General features: G+C 41.2%; 1 pseudogene; it reads right to left on the minus strand.

Moving 5' to 3' along the window:
- Positions 1-10542: 10542 nt before the first annotated feature.
- On the minus strand, positions 10543-11040 carry LOC116900172 (annotated as a pseudogene).
- Between the last annotated feature and the right edge of the window lie 7986 nt (positions 11041-19026).

Below are 19026 nucleotides of genomic sequence, written 5' to 3' on the forward strand. Positions count from 1 at the left end.
GATCATGAAAGGTTTTATGAAAGGGAGAGTGCTCAGAAAAGAAGCACCCATACACATGTACTCCCTACCTCTTGCTAAGTGATGTCCTCTACCTCCACAGGTTTCTGTCACCAGGCAGGCAATTGCTAGATATAGATTTTGACCATCTACCTCCAGAACTGCACAAGAATAAACCTCTTTACTTCGAAGCTTACCCAATTTATGATATTATATAATTGGCCACAAAAAACCCCTATAAGCCATCAAGATAACAGTGGCTAATTATTCAGAGTCTGAGGGAGTCAGTCATTATCCCTAGTATTTGGCAAAGATCCCAAGGCAAGCAAAAGAGGAGCAAAGTAGAAAATGAAGAAGGTTAGGCTGTGGATGCAGCTTAGGGGTAGAGTACTTGCCTAAAATGTGCATGGCTCTGGGTTCAAGTCCCACTACTGAAAGCAAAAATAAAGACAAGGAAGACTTCAGAGAACATTGGTACGGGAGAAACTGTAGGTGGGCTGACTAGAAGAAGGTATCCTATGTGATTGCTTGGGAGCGTACACTTGGCTTCCTACCCTCAAATCAAATTTGGTTCAGCTTTGATCTCAAGCTGAAAGTAGGTAAAAAATGGGAGAAACTGTTAGTTATTAATAAGGTTCCATGGTTTACAAAAGCTGAATGGAATGGCTGATAAAGGCAGTAGTCCGACTTCCTACTGTAGATGGTGTGCAGATAGTGGGTTGCTTTATATTGTACATAATCGGAAATAGTGGATGGTGCCAGAGTTAGTTGATTTTGATCGTATGTAGGTCAGAGGTTTTGTTTCCATATGTGGCCAGATCTTGTCAATTTATATGTTCAGCTGCATTACTTTTTAAGTAGCTGTAGAAGCAAGCACACATGTGAATATGTGACTATGATAGTAGATTTTTTCCATGTGAAGCTGGAAATAAGTGTATGAAATATTGAGCATACATCTATAAGAATGTGTTAATACTTTGGGAGAAGTTGAGTGACAGTTATTGAATACATATTTTATTTAAGCTCTTAGATTGTAGATGACCGGTATATAGGGTAATCTGAGTATATCTTCAGTGATATGTGAGTGCATGAATTCCAGATGTAAGGACAGTTGGACAGGCCACATCACTAACTTACTCCTTGACAAGGATTGATCTGAGGAAGATTTATCATAATTGATGCTGCTTTAGCTAAGACCATCGGAGTTTTAAAGCAATATTGAAAATTTAGTTGTTAATGCTTTGGAAAGCCAGACAAATTGTTTTAAAGCCTTGCATGTTTGATGTGAGGAACAAAAGAGCAACTATGCAGATTAATTAATAACAGAGAAGGATGTTTTATAGATGGTGGTAAGTCAGACCTCTATTTGTCTGGACTATACTAATCAAAATAAGAAAGACATCATAACTTTTTTTTTCCGAGGCTATTTTGCCTGACTGTTAAATACATCTGTGCATACACACATGTGATTATATGTTTCATTTAATGCCATTTTGCATCAATCTTCCCTAATTGACTGTGGAATCCTCGAGCGAGAATTAGCTAGAATTAGTCTTACAAATGCTTGAGCTACGACCTATTAATCCCAAGACTGCCGAATAGCATATGCTCAATAAATGTCAACTAAATAAATTAGCAAACAAATCTTCAGGGCACTTGTGCATCTATACACAATGTGATGATTGCACTGCGTGAGTCTGGAGAAAGCGGTGGCCAGCAGTTCTAGTGTCATCCTCCCATGGATAGATCCCTCCTTAATGTTTGATGATTGGCAACAAGAGAGCATGGAGGACCAGCTGTCTGGCTCCTTGGCACCCAAGCTCATAATTTAACGTTATGATTTGTGGATGTTTGTCGAAAACAAACTACATTCTGTCCCCTAAGCTTGATGAACAGCATTACTCTCCACTTGTGGAGGGTTGCTTTTGGAAAAACAGCAAATGAGGCATTTGAAGGAGAATTTTGGCAAAAACTGCCAATATCCACTACAGGCTGGCTTGGCTCTTTTCCTTTTTCATTTTCATATTTAAAACTGAGAAAGATACCTCCATACTTCTAACCTTTTTCTAGGTGGCTGTATGGTTCATGACCCTTCATTCCTGTGTTAACCACATGTTTTGAGTCATTTTCCCAAAGAACCTGAATGAGATGTAATTTGATAGATGATAATTCAGTAGGTTCTATCAAAAGTTCTAAATTCATACAAGTTTAAATATCAATATAAGGAAAAATCAAAACAAAAACAAAACACAAAACAAAACAAAAACAAAACCAACCAACCAATCAAACAACAACCACCCCAAATGGCAACCTGTACTTGTTTAGGCAGATTCATGTGGTAATCATACTTATTCAGCCAAGATCAGAACGTAGTAACTTTCCTCTTTAAAAACATGTCAATATTGACTTAAGGAAATATACCCGTTTTCAGTCTAGTGGTGGGTTTTACAATCTGAAACCCAATCAAGACATCACGGTGGAACCATGCTCTGGGATCGTGGACATATTACTAATGTGTTTAGAAATCCTACTTATAGGACTATGTCTTCTCCATCAGTGGGGCAGTGCCCTATAGGGTTTGTTAGTTGGCACTCTACTCTACGGTAGGTCTGTTGAGACTGGCCACTGTCCATTGGTGGCTAACTCAGGGCAACATGACATTTTACTAAGCAGCATTGCAATGGTTGGAAATCAGCTTTCATACGGTAGATGAAGAAAGGTCTAATGTGATGGTTTGAATGGTAAATGTATTGGTCACTTGAACAGTTGGCCTCAGCTGGTGGTTGTTTGGGGGAGGATTAGGATGAGTGGCCTTGCCTGAGGAAGCGTGTTCCTATTCAACAGATCTTTCAAGTTAGCTTTCTCTGCCTCCTCCTTGAGGCTTGAGATGTGAGCTCTTAGCTGCTGCCTGAGCCTTTGGCCATTAAGCCTTTGCTAACATCCACTAAGCCTAAGCTCCAACCCTCTGCAACTCTGAGCCCAGCAAAACTCTTCCTCTCATAGTCACCTTGGTCATGGGATTTTATCACAGCAACCGAAAAGTAGCTGATGCCCCAGTCAGCAGGTGGGTTTAGCAATTAGTTCTTCATTGCAAAGATTAGTGGCATTTAGGTTGTGTGAATTGAGAGACATGTGCTACTGTCATAGGAGAGGGCAATGACGAACTCCTAGACCTTGTATCCTCGGGCACAATTCATAAACGGTCTTTGTCCAGGCATTCAGCAGAAGGCTTTCATTAGAGTATTGTCGCAGGCTCTCTGATGGCCTCTCATGCAAGCTGATGACAGAAAGAGCTGAGTCTTTATCATGTACAAAGTGAGGTCGGGAAAATACTGTGTGTCTGTTTACTCATTGGTTCTGTATAATTCAAACTTAAAATATGACAATTTGGCCAGACGTTTACTTTCATTGAATCCATTGGTCATTGTGGTGTAACTACACTGCCCATGTAGACTCTATGCCCATGTAGCCTTTTCTTTACATGTCCAAGAGTTATTATTGACCAAAGAACTCATTTCTTTAAAAAAATGTTTCTCTGTTTATGAACAGGTTTGCTGTGTTCTAATTTCTGAGTTTTTTCTTTTTTTGTACTACTCAAGGTACAGAGAAGTAGAACAGTAGCATCTATATCTATTGTATCTCTCTTTATCTGTCTGTCTGTCTGTCTTTCTGTCTTTGTCTGTCTCTTTATGTCCTCATATATGGAGCCTTCTCGTAGGAAGTTATTTCATATGATTGTGAAATTTACCAAGTCTGAGTGTGTAAGACAGGTGCTTTAGGAAGCCACAGGCTGGCACTCTTAATACAGACTGAAGCTGTTGTTTACTGGTGTAACCCAGGGAAGCACAGTGCTGTCGAAATAGTTTTCCAAGTGATTAAATCAGACCCCCTCAATTGATCAAGGATGATCTTTTTGTTTAAATTAAGTGTGGACTTTAATTATCTTTACAAAATTTATCCCCAGCAACACTCAGGTCAGTCTTTGGACTGGGATCTACTCAAACTGACACTTCTAAGAAACACTTTCATCCAGTTTTGGTGTTCAGACAGCCAAGGTTGGTTCTGTACCAGTCTTCTGTTTATGCCCCCTGCTCATTTATTACAAATGGTCATTGATTTTGTTCCGTCTCATGGGGAGCTTTCTGATTTCGTTATTGTTTTATTTGTTTTGTAGAAATACAGGGTTGCGATTCTAAAGAGAGTTCAGGAAATAGCTTATCTTAATGGCACTGCTTTTTCCTTCTTAAATTCCTGTTTGAATTTGTGACATGAGCTTCTCCAACTCAATTCTCTGATTAAAAGGGATTATCTCTTCAGAATACTTGCTGAGAAGATGTCACGTTCTTCTTCATCCTCTGCAGAGCAGTGGTAGTATTGCAGAGAGGTCTGTGGCAGACAGACATGGAATGTAGAGTCAAAGGCACTGAGCACCAAGCTTTAATTTGATCCCTAGAAAGTTATTTAATCTGACTGAAATTTGACACCTTATCTGTAATGTATTGGGTAAAATGATCAGAAATAGTATTGGGAAACACATCATAGATTCTTAGCATATGCATGTCATTATCATTGGGTCAGCAACTATACCCTTGGCTGTACTGCATGCTCTGGTCACTTTCCCTTCTCTAAGAAGAATCCAAAAGACCAGAGCACTAGAAGAAGGAAAGCTTGGCTCTAACTGAACCTCAGATATCCTCATGACAAAGTCAAAGTATCATATTGATAAACATCAAAGGTTACTTATTATGCAGTTAATAATAATAAGTCTTCCAAGTCTTTATACATTTTTCTACCTTCTGTTGAGTTGAGGAATGAATATTTATTATATTTTTTTTAGCTCTTAATATTAGTCTTAAAAGCAGCCTGAAACAGTTTTACTGAAAGCCCAGTGATCCTTACAGAAGATGAGTCAGAAAGATTTTAAAAGGCAGGGGCAGTTATGACTATAAATAGTGTCTTCTAGACACAGCAGGGCAGCTGTACGTGTGAGTTCACAGCAGTGAGGCAGCTTGCGCAACACTTGTGCAAGCTAATTCAAGATAAAATCCCAACAGAGAGATGGAGGGTGGGCATGAAGTCGCCCCTAGCTAAGGAGCTATTGGCAATTGATTGATAGTTAATGGGAAAGGAAGAGTCAGTTGTCTTCAAGGATGTGGCCTCTGGTAGATGGGCCATGCCTCAGTGGAAGACCACATGTCTAATAGTGTGTGAGCATCATCAAGTGTACTTGATGAGCTAAAGAAAACAGAAGACACAGAGTTGTGTGGTAGGAAAGCGGGGGTTGGGGTGGTATCTGGGAAGAGTTGGGAGATGTGAGTATGATAAAATACATTGTACAAAAGTCTCAAAGAACTAATAAAAATGTTTTTCTGTATTTAGGTAAGTCTAGCTCCTTAGTAGTTATATATAAATGGTCTTTTATTCATTCAATATTACAAGGTTTATGCTGTTATGACATTCTGTTTTACCTTAGCCTTTTTTTTAATTTATTTTTTATTATTATTAACTTGAGTATTTCTTATATACATTTGAGTGTTATTCCTTTCCGGTTTCGGGCAAACATCCCCTCCCCTCCCCCAACCCTCCCCCCATTGCTGCCCTCTCCCCAACAGTCTAGTTCACTGGGGTTCAGTCTTAGCAGGACCCAGGGCTTCCCCTTCCACTGGTGCTCTTACTAGGATATTCATTGCTACCTATGAGGTCAGAGTCAGGGTCAGTCCATATAGTCTTTGGGTAGTGGCTTAGTCCCTGGAAGCTCTGGTTGGTTGGCATTGCTGTACATATGGGGTCTCGAGTTCCTGCAAGCTCTTCCAGTTCTTTCTCTGATTCCTTCAACAGGGGTCCTGTTCTCAGTTCAGTGGTTTCCTGCTGGCATACGCCTCTGTATTTGCTGTATTCTGGCTGTGTCTCTCAGGAGCGATCTGCATTCACATTTTGATCATCCGTCTTGAGTTTCATTTGTTCTAGGCATCTAGGGTTATTCAAGCATTTGGGCTAATAGCCACTTATCAATGAGTACATACCATGTATGTTTTCTGTGATTGGGTTAGCTCACTCAGGATGATATTTTCCAGTTCAACCATTTGCCTACAATTTCATAAAGTCATTGTTTTTTGATAGCTGAGTAATATTCCATTGTGTAGATGTACCACATTTTCTGTATCCATTCCTCTGTTGAAGGGCATCTGGGTTCTTTCAGCTTCTGGCTATTATAAATAAGGCTACGATGAACATAGTGGACACGTGTCTTTTTACATGTTGGGGCATCTTTTGGGTATATGCCCAGGAGAGGTATAGCTGGATCCTCAGGCAGTTCAATGTCCAATTTTCTGAGGAACCTCCAGACTGATTTCAGAATGGTTGTACCAGTCTGCAATCCCACCAACAATGGAGTGTTCCCCTTTCTCCACATCCTCGCCAGCATTTGCTGTCACCTGTTTTTTTTTTTTTTTTTATTAACTTGAATATTTCTTATATACATTTGAGTGTTATTCCCTTTCCGGTTTCGGCAAACATCCCCCTCCCCTCCCTTCCTTATGGGTGTTCCCTCCCCACCCTCCCCTATTGCCGCCCTCCCCCAACTGTCTAGTTCACTGGGGGTTCAGTCTTAGCAGGACCCAGGGCTTCCCCTTCCACTGGTGCTCTTACTAGGATATTCATTGCTACCTATGAGGTCAGAGTCCAGGGTCAGTCCATGTACAGTCTTTAGGTAGTGGCTTAGTCCCTGGAAGCTCTGGTTGCTTGGCATTGTTGTACATTTGGGGTCTCGAGCCCCTTCAAGCTCTTCCAGTTCTTTCTCTGATTCCTTCAACGGGGGTCCTATTCTCAGTTCAGTGGTTTGCTGCTGACATTCGCCTCTGTATTTGCTGTATTCTGGCTGTGTCTCTCAGGGCGATCTACACTTCTGCACTTCTTTGCTTCATCCATCTTATCTAATTGGGTGGCTGTATATATATGGGCCACATGTGGGGCAGGCTCTGAATGGGTGTCCTTCAGTCTCTGTTTTAATCTTTGCCTCTCTCTTCCCTGCCAAGGGTATTCTTGTTCCCCTTTTAAAGAAGGAGTGAAGCATTCACATTTTGATCATCCGTCTTGAGTTTCATTTGTTCTAGGCATCTAGGGTAATTCAGGCATTTGGGCTAATAGCCACTTATCAATGAGTGCATACCATGTATGTCTTTCTGTGATTGGGTTAGCTCACTCAGGATGATATTTTCCAGTTCAACCATTTGCCTTAATTTCATAAAGTCGTTGTTTTTTATAGCTGAGTAATATTCCATTGTGTAGATGTACCACATTTTCTGTATCCATTCCTCTGTTGAAGGGCATCTGGGTTCTTTCCAGCTTCTGGCTATTATAAATAAGGCTGCGATGAACATAGTGGAGCACGTGTCTTTTTTACATGTTGGGGCATCTTTTGGGTATATGCCCAAGAGAGGTATAGCTGGATCCTCAGGCAGTTCAATGTCCAATTTTCTGAGGAACCTCCAGACTGATTTCCAGAATGGTTGTACCAGTCTGCAATCCCACCAACAATGGAGGAGTGTTCCTCTTTCTCCACATCCTCGCCAGCATTTGCTGTCACCTGAGTTTTTGATCTTAGCCATTCTCACTGGTGTGAGGTGAAATCTCAGGTTGTTTTGATTTGCATTTCCCTGATGACTAAAAGATGTTGAACATTTCTTTAGGTGTTTCTCAGCCATTCGGCATTCCTCAGCTGTGAATTCTTTGTTTAGCTCTGAACCCCATTTTTTAATAGGGTTATTTGTCTCCCCTTGGTCTAACTTTTTTGAGTTCTTTGTATATTTTGGATATAAGGCCTCTATCTGTTGTAGGATTGGTAAAGATCTTTTCCCAATCTGTTGGTTGCCGTTTTGTCCAACCACAGTTGTCCTTTGCCTTACAGAAGCTTTGCAGTTTTATGAGATCCCATTTGTCGATTCTTGATCTTAGAGCATAAGCCATTGGTGTTTTGTTCAGGAAATTTTTCCAGTGCCCATGTGTTCCAGATGCTTCCCTAGTTTTCTTCTATTAGTTTGAGTGTGTCTGGTTTGATGTGGAGGTCCTTGATCCACTTGGACTTAAGCTTTGTACAGGGTCACCTGAGTTTTTGATCTTAGCCATTCTCACTGGTGTGAGGTGAAATCTCAGGGTTGTTTTGATTTGCATTTCCCTTATGACTAACGATGTTGAACATATCTTTAGGTGTTTCTCGGCCATTCGGCATTCCTCAGCTGTGAATTCTTTGTTTAGCTCTGAACCCCATTTTTTAATAGGGTTATTTGTCTCCCTGCTGTCTAACTTCTTGAGTTCTTTGTGTATTTTGGATATAAGCCCTCTATCTGTTGTAGGATTGGTAAAGATCTTTCCCAATCTGTAGGTTTGCCGTTTGTCCTAACCACAGTGTCCTTTGCCTTACAGAAGCTTTGCAGTTTTAAGGAGATCCCATTTGTCGATTCTTGATCTTAGAGCATAAGCCATTGGTGTTTTGTTCAGGAAATTTTTTCCAGTGCCCATGTGTTCCAGATGCTTCCTAGTTTTTCTTCTATTAGTTTGAGGTGTCTGGTTTGATGTGGAGGTCCTTGATCCACTTGGACTTAAGCTTTGTACAGGGTGATAAGCATGGATCGATCTGCATTCTTCTACATGTTGACCTCCAGTTGAACCAGCACCATTTGCTGAAAATGCTATCTTTTTCCATTGGATGGATTTGGCTCCTTTGTCAAAAAATCAAGTGACCATAGGTGTGTGGGTTCATTTCTGGGTCTTCAATTCTGTTCTATTGGTCTATCTGTCTGTCTCTGTACCAATACCATGCAGTTTTTATCACTATTGCTCTGTAATACTGCTTGAGTTCTGGGATAGTGATTCCCCCTGAAGTCCTTTTATTGTTGAGGATAGTTTTAGCTATCCTGGGTTTTTTGTTATTCCAGATGAATTTGCAAATTGTTCTGTCTAACTCTTTGAAGAATTGGATTGGTATTTTGATGGGGATTGCATTGAATCTGTAGATCGCTTTTGGCAGAATGGCCATTTTTACTATATTAATCCTGCCAATCCATGAGCATGGGAGATCTTTCCATCTTCTGAGATCTTCTTCAATTTCTTTCTTCAGAGTCTTGAAGTTCTTATTGTACAGATCTTTCCCTTGCTTGGTTAAAGTCACACCAAGGTACTTTATATTATTTGGATCTATTATGAAGGGTGTCGTTTCCTAATTTCTTTCTAAAGCTTGTTTCTCTTTTTGTAGAGGAAGGCTACTGATTTATTTGAGTTAATTTTATACCCAGCCACTTTGCTGAAGTTGTTTATCAGCTTTAGTAGTTCTCTGGTGGAACTTTTGGGATCACTTAAATATACTATCATATCATCTGCAAATAGTGATATTTTGACTTCTTCTTTTCGATCTGTATCCCTTGACCTCCTTTTGTTGTCTGATTGCTCTGGCTAGAACTTCAAGAACTATATTGAATAAGTAGGGAGAGAGTGGGCAGCCTTGTCTAGTCCCTGATTTTAGTGGGATTGTTTCAAGTTTCTCTCCATTTAGTTTAATGTTAGCAACTGGTTTGCTGTATATGGCTTTTACTATGTTTATTACCTTAGCCTTTTAAGTTCTATTAATAGAAGATAGTACAATAGACCAGGACTTTCATTTACTTGATTTTAGCCAAAAGGCCAAGAAGTAACCAAGTCTTTCAGAATTGGCAAAATTTAATTCCACTTCCCTAGAACCAGAGTGTAAGGATATTTAAAATTTTTGTCTTTCTTTAAATCTAATGTATTTTACACTGCAGGCCCAAAGAAATAAGTACTTGAGATTTTGACTGGTGACAAGGAGAATAATGTCAATAAGCCAGCATCAGTTTAGCAACAGGCAACATTCCATAACTCAAAATATTTTAGTGTCTAAAGAAACTTTCAAAACAAATAAATTTGGTGATTTCATAAGAATTGACACACTATTAGGGTGGGGATAAATCATTCAACTGTTACAGGTAAAAAAGTTATCTATTAAATTTTGCTTCAATATACTTCCCTGCTTAGATTTTTCTCCTCCCTAATTATCATTTCCACACAGTCCACAGGTAGACGTTAGGCAAGGCTCCCAACTTCCTTGCCTCAAAGAACAACTTGCAATCAGAATATGTCATAACTTCCTCTTCTCAACTCCCTTAAGTACCCTTTCCCATATTCTTCCTGATCCAGTTGTTATCAAATATTGCTTTCATTAGGTAAATAACCCCAGGGACTCAGCAAAGTCCCAGGGAACAAAGGAGAAAAACCATGATCCCTGTCTTTAGCAAGCTATCATAGGCCATTTTCTATTGCTCTAACAGAATGCCACAGATTGAACAATTTGTTTTTATTCTTATTTAGTTTTTATTCATAATCATAAACCTAACTTTGCAATACAGCCAGACTTGAAGGGGAATGAGGAAAATATGGAACCCAAAGAACTTCAGTGATAGCAGATGGGAAGGGAGTGCTCTCCTGAGCTACAGAAGGATTGGTTTGATGGGTAAAATGCCTGCAAGTCAAAAGAAATTAGAGTTGTCCACAGTCGGAAACGGTGATCTTGGTGATCTTGCCCTTCCTGGACCCAAAATGCTCCATGGCTTCCACGATGTTCATGCCTTCTTTCCCCTTCCCAAAGACCACATGCTTTCCATCCAGCCACTCAGTCTTGGCAGTGCAGATAATACCTGGGAACCATTTGTGTTTGGTCCAGCATTTGCTATGGACAAGATGCCAGGATCTGTATGCTTCAGGATAAGGTTCTCATCCTCAAATTTCTCTCCATAGATGGACCTGCCGCCAGTGCCATTATGGTGTGTGAAGTCATCACCCTGGCACATGAATCCTGGAATAATTCTGTGAAAAAAGGCACCCTTATAGTCAAATCCTTTTTCTCCAGTGCTCAGAGCACAAAAGTTTTTGGCTGTCTTCGGACTTTTGTCTGTAAGCAGCTCGAAGGAGACAAAGCGAAAAGGGCTCTCCATCGGCCGTGATGTTGAAGAACACTGTGGCGTTGACCATGTCTGCAGCAAGTGGCAAAAAGCAACAGCAGCATCTGCAAAGCCGGACAATTTGTAATACAGAATGAGAGTATCTGGTGTGACTGAGAGAAAGCATATAAGAGAGTAAGAAGGAGTCCGGGGAGCTAAAGGTGCTTCTGCAACCATTGCCTCACATGAAAATACCTGCTCTTAGGTAATAGCATCAGCACACTTGGAAGGAAGAGTGCTCAGAGCCTAAATGCACTATAAGGATTCTTCTTTCAAAGGCACTGTTACTGTGACAATTCAGTTTCAACTGCTGGGTGCAGTACTGCACATCTCTGAGAACTTGTGAGATGGAGGCTGAAACACATTCATGAAGCGGTAGAGAGGTAGACAGTGAGAACTGGTAGAAGTGTGGCTTCTGTAGTGAAGCAGAAATGCAAAGTTCTCCACTGGAAGCCTGTGACTCCAATATGTACTGCTTGAGATGATTCTCCATTGAGGACGGGTGTTTGCTGGGAAATAAGGTGTAGGAGGTGTGTGTGTGTGTGTGTGTGTGTGTGTGTGTGTGTGTGTGTGTGTGTGTGTGTGTGTGTGTGTGTGTGTGTGTGTGTGTGTGTGTGTGTGTGTGTGTATGTGTGTGTGTGTGTATGTGTGTGTGTATATGTGTGTGTGTGTGTGTGTGTGTGTGTGTGTGTGTGTGTGTGTGTGTGTGTGTATGTGTGTGTGTGTGTGTGTGTGTGTGTATGTATGTGTGTGTGTGTGTGTGTATGTGTGTGTGTGTGTGTGTGTGTGTGTGTGTGTGTGTGTGTGTGTGTGTATGTGTGTGTGTGTGTGTGTGTGTGTGTGTGTGTGTGTGTGTGTGTGTGTGTGTGTGTGTGTGTGTGTGTGTGTGTGTGTGTGTGTGTGTGTGTGTGTGTGTGTGTGTGTGTGTGTGTGTGTGTGTGTGTGTGTGTGTGTACGTGTGCATGCATGCCTGAGATGGCAGAATAAAGGTTTCTTGGTGGAGGCAATTGCATTCACAAATAATCAAAGGGTTAAGAAACTCTGTTGTTCTTGGGAAGCTGCCAGTTATACTTTCCTAGCAATTCAGCAAAGCATCGAAGGGGTACGTTTTTGTAATTTGAAGTAGCGTGCAGGAATCCTAAGGACCAATGAGGGAGGAGAAAATTTGCATTTTATCCTTGAATGGGAATGGCTGAGCAATTTTAAAGAGATAGTGTCAAATTGACGAATTAATTGGCCATGAAAGCTTGATTTGAGGTGAGCAAGAGCAGGAGTAAAAAGGCCACTGTGAGTGCTTTGGCAGTAACGTAAGTCCAGCATAAAGGAGAGAGGTGGACACTAATTAACAAATTCATTCGCTCTCCAACAAGTTCTAGTTGAACACTGAGAATGTGTCAGGCATGTGGGATACGGAGGTGAACACATAATTATTCTTTCATGCACATTGCCAGGAGGAAAGCCAGAGCATATCCTTCCCATGTTGAGCCTCTGAGGTTTTCCTACTGGGATTAAATGTGGTATCTTCGAAGAGCCTTAGGCTCAGTCACAAACCTGCCTCTGTGGTTTTCTGGCTGAGGGGCCTTGGGCAAGTTATTTAATTCACTAGTGTGACTGTAAGGGAGACAACTGTCTATATGACTATCTATATTACAAAGTTTTCATGGAGATGAGTGGGTAAAGTGTACATAGGACTCAGCAGTACTCGTTACATTACTGATATCTCTTGTCTACCTGCTTAGAGCTAGGGATGATGAGAGGTCAGGCTGGGAGCGAAACAGGGAATGGAATGAAGGCTTGCCATGCATGACGTGTGTGATTTATAACCGTTAGAGGCCAACACTAAGTCAGGGCTGCATTAGAATGACCCCCCTCTTCTCTTTGATCATCTCTGGATCCTGAAATAACACTCATGAAGGAAGGGTCAGGAGCATCCAGTGCAGAAGGGGCTGGGATTGTCTTTCAGGACCTGGGTCATCACCTCTTCCTTCCTGATTTCTCTAACTCCTCAAGCTGATGGATGGCCTTTGGCTTCAGCTTATCCAGTTCCCCTTGCTTCATGAGCTGTACCTGACCCAGGAGCAGATGGATGAGTTCAGGTCAGAGTTGAGTGCAGAAAGATGTGAGCCTAGTGTTAGAGGACATAAAGTAGGAAACAGAAGGCAGAAGGAGGCCAGCAGTTAGAGAGAAGAGACCTGCAGGAGAAACCATCTATTCAGAGGGAAGGGCTTTGATGGCTTCTTTACTATTGCTTTATTTCAGGTAGGAGGACAAGCCTGACCTTAGCAGAAGATGCACTTGAGTACAGACTGTTCTGCAGGTAAATAGTGACCACCTGAAATTGCTTGTGGCCTGAGACTTCCTGTAATCCCTGTCCTTTAAATGTGTGTCTCAGAAAGAAATTCTATCTAAAACAATATCAGGTCTCCCACCTGAGGATGGATAATATCTTAGATGTTTCCGAGATTGCAGTCCGGGAAGTCAGGAACGTCTGTTTCCATGTTGCCATGACAACTTCTCCCACTTATGACGGGAAGGAAGATAGAGGTCATGTTGGTGGGCTGTTTAAATGTTGCTCTGATCATGGTTTTTATTTCCGTGGGGGGAAGAGAAAAAGGCTATAGGCAGGAAGGAAAAAAAAAGACAAGGATAGAAAATAAAATATAAGAGATAAAGGGATTCCTGTGAGTGACTTTTTAAAATAGATTTTGTTATTGAAGGATTTGTATTAATTCAATTGGATTTAACATCTAATAAGAGAGCTGCGGGTGAAATCTCTAACACTTGAAGGCATAATGAGCGTTCGAGTACCAAATGATGCAATGGCCTCCTTTCTTTTGTGGAGAGCGACTTTAAAGTAGATTGCAGGGAGAGAGAAAGAGGTTATAAAAGCCATCACTTAAGATTTAGAGCAAAGGGAAGAACAGCAGCTTTGCTTTAAATTAATGTCCCTTCTTTCGGTGATTTCTATTCTCTTCTTGAACTCACAGTTTAGAATTGAATAAAACCTCAGGTAAATTAGGGATCAGGGCAATATGAGTCAGGTACAGTCAGAAGTACAGAACCGAAGAAGTATTTGGAAAGCTAAAGGATGAAGGAGTTATATTTTGTGTATTTTAATTAGGCAGAGGTTGAAGAGGGAAGGAGAAAGGAGAGGAGAGAGGGAGAGAGGGGAGTGATGAGAGACAGAAAGGCAACACGGAGATTAGCAAGAGCCAGGGATTTACCCTCCTTACCCTGTATTAAAGGACAAAGAAAGGGATGGTGACATATGACTTCTGGGACTGGCAGCCTGGAGGGAGCTGTGACCATCGAAAAGATCATCTGTTAGGAGGAGACAAGCTGCTGTTGAAAATACCATCCAAATAGGGAAGGAGGGAGGGAGGGAGGGAGGGAGGGAGGGAGGGAGGGAGGGAGAGAGAGAGAGAGAGAGAGAGAGAGAGAGAGAGAGAATAGTGTATATACTAGTGCATATACTTTAGTGCTTCTTCCTGAACAAACCCAACAAGAAGCCAGCCACTGAAGGATCATGGGAAACAGATGCCATGGGCCAGCCTGCTGTAGTGCAGGGCAGAAGAAGGGAGATTGTCTTACAGACAAAAAAAATAAACAAATGGCCCAAGGGACTGTGGGACAATTAAAGACTTGAAAAAGAATGTGGACTTATTATTTCAAAGTGCATGCCATGTCAAATATGTTCTGGACCCTGCTTCCTGGACTGTGTAATCTGTGGCAACAGATACATCATTCTGATTAGAGCAACCCTTTTTCGTGTCAGAGTGGGATTTACCATCCACAATACATTTGGAGACTAACACAAAATCTTTCCTGAAAAGCTAAGGATATAAGCTCCACATCAGTTTAAAAAAAATCAATCAGAAGTGATCAAAGTTGTGCTGTAAAATTCCCCAAACAAAGTTTGCACATCAAAGACAAATGGGCTCAAACTTTATACAGCTAAGTGAATTTCCACACACTAAGAACAGGTATGGAGCAGTACATTAAACATTACACTTTCAGTATTGAATAAATATTTTTTATTCTTTATATAAAATACTGTAAAATTCTGATATGTAATAATGTTTTTATTTATTTGCAAGTTTAAAAAAATAAAATTTATAAATAAATTTATAAATAAAAAATAAAATTTACAACCCCCAAACTACAAAATCCTCAGAACAAAAACCCACTCCCCTAACTCCTGGCAGGATGCTGACTTAGAATCCCAGAATGTTGGAGTCAGAACCTAAATTAAAATATTTGCACAGGATGCCTGGCTACCGTGTTTTCCCAGCCACCTGCTGAAATAGCTATTTGGGAATAGCTATTTTCCTGAGGAATCCTGTACTATTTTTAGCCCATTAGTAAGAAGTTCATTATGTTAAACAATCTGCTTTCTGCAGGTTCCCTACATTGGGTTGTGTTTTGCTCTCTAGGGTCAAACACAAGGATTAACCCCTTTACTCTATGACATTCCTTCAAATGTTAAAAGGTGGAAGTCATATGCCCTTTTGCATGCTAAACCTCTCCAAGTCCTTCAGAGATATGTTTTTCTTTTGGTTGACTTTTCTGCTGCTGTTGTCAGTGTCATATCTTTTACTTTTATTTTTTTTGGTAGTTTGGAAAAGAATGGCCCCCATAGAGTCATAGATTTGAATGCCTGAACATCAGGGAGTGGCACTATTAGGAGGTGTGGCCTTGTTGGAGTGGGTGTGGCTTTGTTGGAGGAAGGGGAGGTTCCAGATGCTCAAGCCTGACCCAGTGTCACTCTAACTGCTGCCTGCTGATCCAGATGTAGAACTCTCAGCTACTTTTTCAGCACCACGTCTGCCTGCATGTGCTTCCTGCCATGATGGTAATGGACTAAACCTCTTATCTGTAAGTCAGGCCCAATTAAATGATTTCCTTTATATGAGTTGTTGTGACCATTTATGTCTTTTTACAGCAATGAAACACTAACTAAGACATAGTTTGTGTGTGTGTGTGTGTATGTGTGCATGTGTGTATACATGCGTGCTATGACATGTGGGTATGTAGGTTGGAGAACAACTTGTGGAAGTTGATTTTTTTCCTCCTAACATGTGGGTTCTGGGGATCAAACTCTGGTTGTTAGGTTTGGTAATGAGCGCCCCTAGCCACTGAGCATCCTGTTACCCAGCACCATATCTTTGATACAAACCATAGGCTCACTTACGCTCATCCCTAATAAATGAGTAGCCCAATCCCTAACCTTCCAGGGTAACTTATAACCCTATTAATTCAAGCATCCTGATTTGGTATTGCTTATCTCTACTAACTTGTCTGCTTCCAAAGAATAGGAATTATATCTCGATCATTTATTTTGTTTTACCCCCCACAGTAGTAGGGACGGTGTATCTAGTAGTACAGTAGCATTCAGAAGGAATACAAACATTCCATCATGAACTGATGGTCTGCCACATGCTCTTTTGTCTTCACGCTGTTCTCCCTTGCCTGGAAGCCTTGCTGTTTTGTTGTTAGTGAAACTCTTCCTGTAAATTCCAGCTGGCACTCTCTCTAGCTTTTCTTGACTCTACCCTTCCCAAATGAGAAGATACTCTTTGGATTCCTATGGTGCACACACTCATTCCCATATTTTCTATAAGCCTTGTCTTTGTAGGCAAGTAGACTTATATTTTAAACTAGTCCAACCTTAGGGTTCAGTTTTTTTTTTCATATGAAATTTAAAGTGATCGTGATTAAGTGAAATATCAAATGTTGAGAATTTTGTTGAAGGCTCACTACATAGCAGGCATCCATTATATTTTTATCTATTATTGTGACATTTTTATCTTTGTATTTCATTTCATGGGTGTTTTGTCCAAATGATAGAGTTTAGTTGAATCCTTTTTCTTAAAAAATTGAAAACAGATTCTTCTCTCATGTAATACATCTCAACCATAGTTTCTCCTCCCTCTGCTTCTCCAAGCTCCACAACATCTGCTCTCTCCCCTGGATCTACTCTCTCTTCATGTCCCTTCAGAAAAGACCAGGCCTCCAAGAGACAACAACCAAACACAACCAAGGAAAAACAGTAAGACAAGGCAAAAGCCCTTATACCGAGGCTGGACAGGCAACCCAGCAAGAGGAAAAGAGTCCCAGGAGTAGTCAAATATGCCAAAGACATACCTGCTTCCAGAGTTAGAAGTCCCACAAAACACCAAGCTAACAGCCACACATACGTAGAAGACCTGATGAAGACCCATGCTTGTCAGTTTAGTCTCTGCAATCCCATATGTGCCCTGCTTAGATGAGTCAGGGAGCCATATTCTTCTGGTGTCCCCCATCTCCAATCTTTCCACCTCATCTTCAGTGGGACTCCCTGAGCAAAAATTGGGGAAAGGAGGCCAGGTGAAGCTTGTCTGTGGGGTCCATGGGAGGAATGGAGGGGGGCAAAGCAAGGGTGTAACTGGTGTGCTGTTGTAGTGCTAAGGATGAGCCTGAGGGATTTGATCAGAGAGTGAGTTTAGTTGAATCTTGAACTGCTGATCCTTTTCACATTTTGGAAGGCTGGGAAGTCTAAAATTAAGGCAAATTTGGTATTTGTTGAGGGCCTGTGGTCTTGTTGAATCTTCACATGGTGGAATGGGCTAGGTAGTTCTCTGGACCTCTTTTATACGGGCATTACTTCCATTCAGGGATCCCTCCCTGATAACTTAGTTACATCCAGTATTGTTTACATGTTGTCACTCTGACAAGATGTTGGTATGTTGGTGTTTGCTTGGCCTTGTGAGCTTGGGCAGGACTCCAAGATGGTGTGAGCCTGCAGTAGAGGATAGCTGTGTGAGAGAGTGTGGATAGCAGCGATCTACTCCTAAGGGACCACCCTTAGTTCTTCCACCTAAGCCCTACTTTTAAAGTTTGCACAACCTTGCCAAATAATGTCAATCATTGAAAATATGAACCTGTGGGTGACATTTAAGATTCAAACATTCTGCCCTTGGGCCCCAAAGGCACATGGTATTTAGTTCAAGAGTCCCCAAAGTATCAACAGTTCCAACATTTATTAAAAGCGCAAAGTTTAGTCTCTGCTGATACTTAAGAAAACTCTTTGCTGTGAGACCTTAGAGAGTAAAAAATAAAGTCACACCTTTCCAGTATAGCAGCACAAAATAAGCATTCTCTTTGTACATGGAGGAATGAAGGCACTGAAAAGAGGATAGAACCTGGACATAACCAGAGCTCAGCAGAACAAACACTGTATCGAAGTTCTGTATCCATTTTGTGGATGTGATCTTATGTCCTTATAAGCTCTCTCTTGGGTTAACTCCACTTGCTTCTTATAGTTTACCTGGGAAGCTATTCCTCATTCTTGGTACTTCTAGATTCATAGAATCTCCACTCTAGCATATCCTTCTCTCTCATAATACTGTGTGGTATATTTTCAGGGCCTCCAGTGGGGACTCTGACCCTGCTACACATTGCCTTCCTTAACAGTTAGGGTGGGAGCTTCCACATCCAGTGACTCTTCTATAGTGTCACACAGGCAATGCCAAGGGCTGCTGCCTGCTCAAGGAATTTGTGGGCCTTTCTGGGCCATGACTTAGAGTGGCTTTTGAATACATGGGCAGCTTAACTGAAGAATGCCTTAGGCACCTTAGAGGTCCTTTTTCCTTAAGGAAAAGTCCTTCAAATGAGTTCACAACTTTATGCTCTTGAGCCATGATGGTATGGCTAAGGTCTGGTCATGTCCTCTAATGCATTTGTCATCCTTTCTGTTGTCTCAGTGAAAACTCTTTATTTTCCTCTACCTTCTGTCCCCAAGCTGGTCTCGAACTCTCTATGTAACTGAACCTTGGTCTTTTGAACCTCTTGCTTTCGCATCCTGATTGCTGTTTGTGTGGTGCTGGGGATATAATCCAATGCCTATTAGGTAAGTACTCTTCGCATTGAACTACCTCCACAATGTTCTCTAACAAATAAGAAGTCAGGAAAAATCTTGAGCACAACAAGCGGCACTTGGGGGAAATCTTAAGACACAGCAGATAGACTTAGATGGTGAAGAAAG

This window comes from Rattus rattus, chromosome 5 (assembly GCF_011064425.1).
Source record: "Rattus rattus isolate New Zealand chromosome 5, Rrattus_CSIRO_v1, whole genome shotgun sequence".
In the NCBI taxonomy this organism is placed as follows: Eukaryota; Metazoa; Chordata; class Mammalia; order Rodentia; family Muridae; genus Rattus; species Rattus rattus.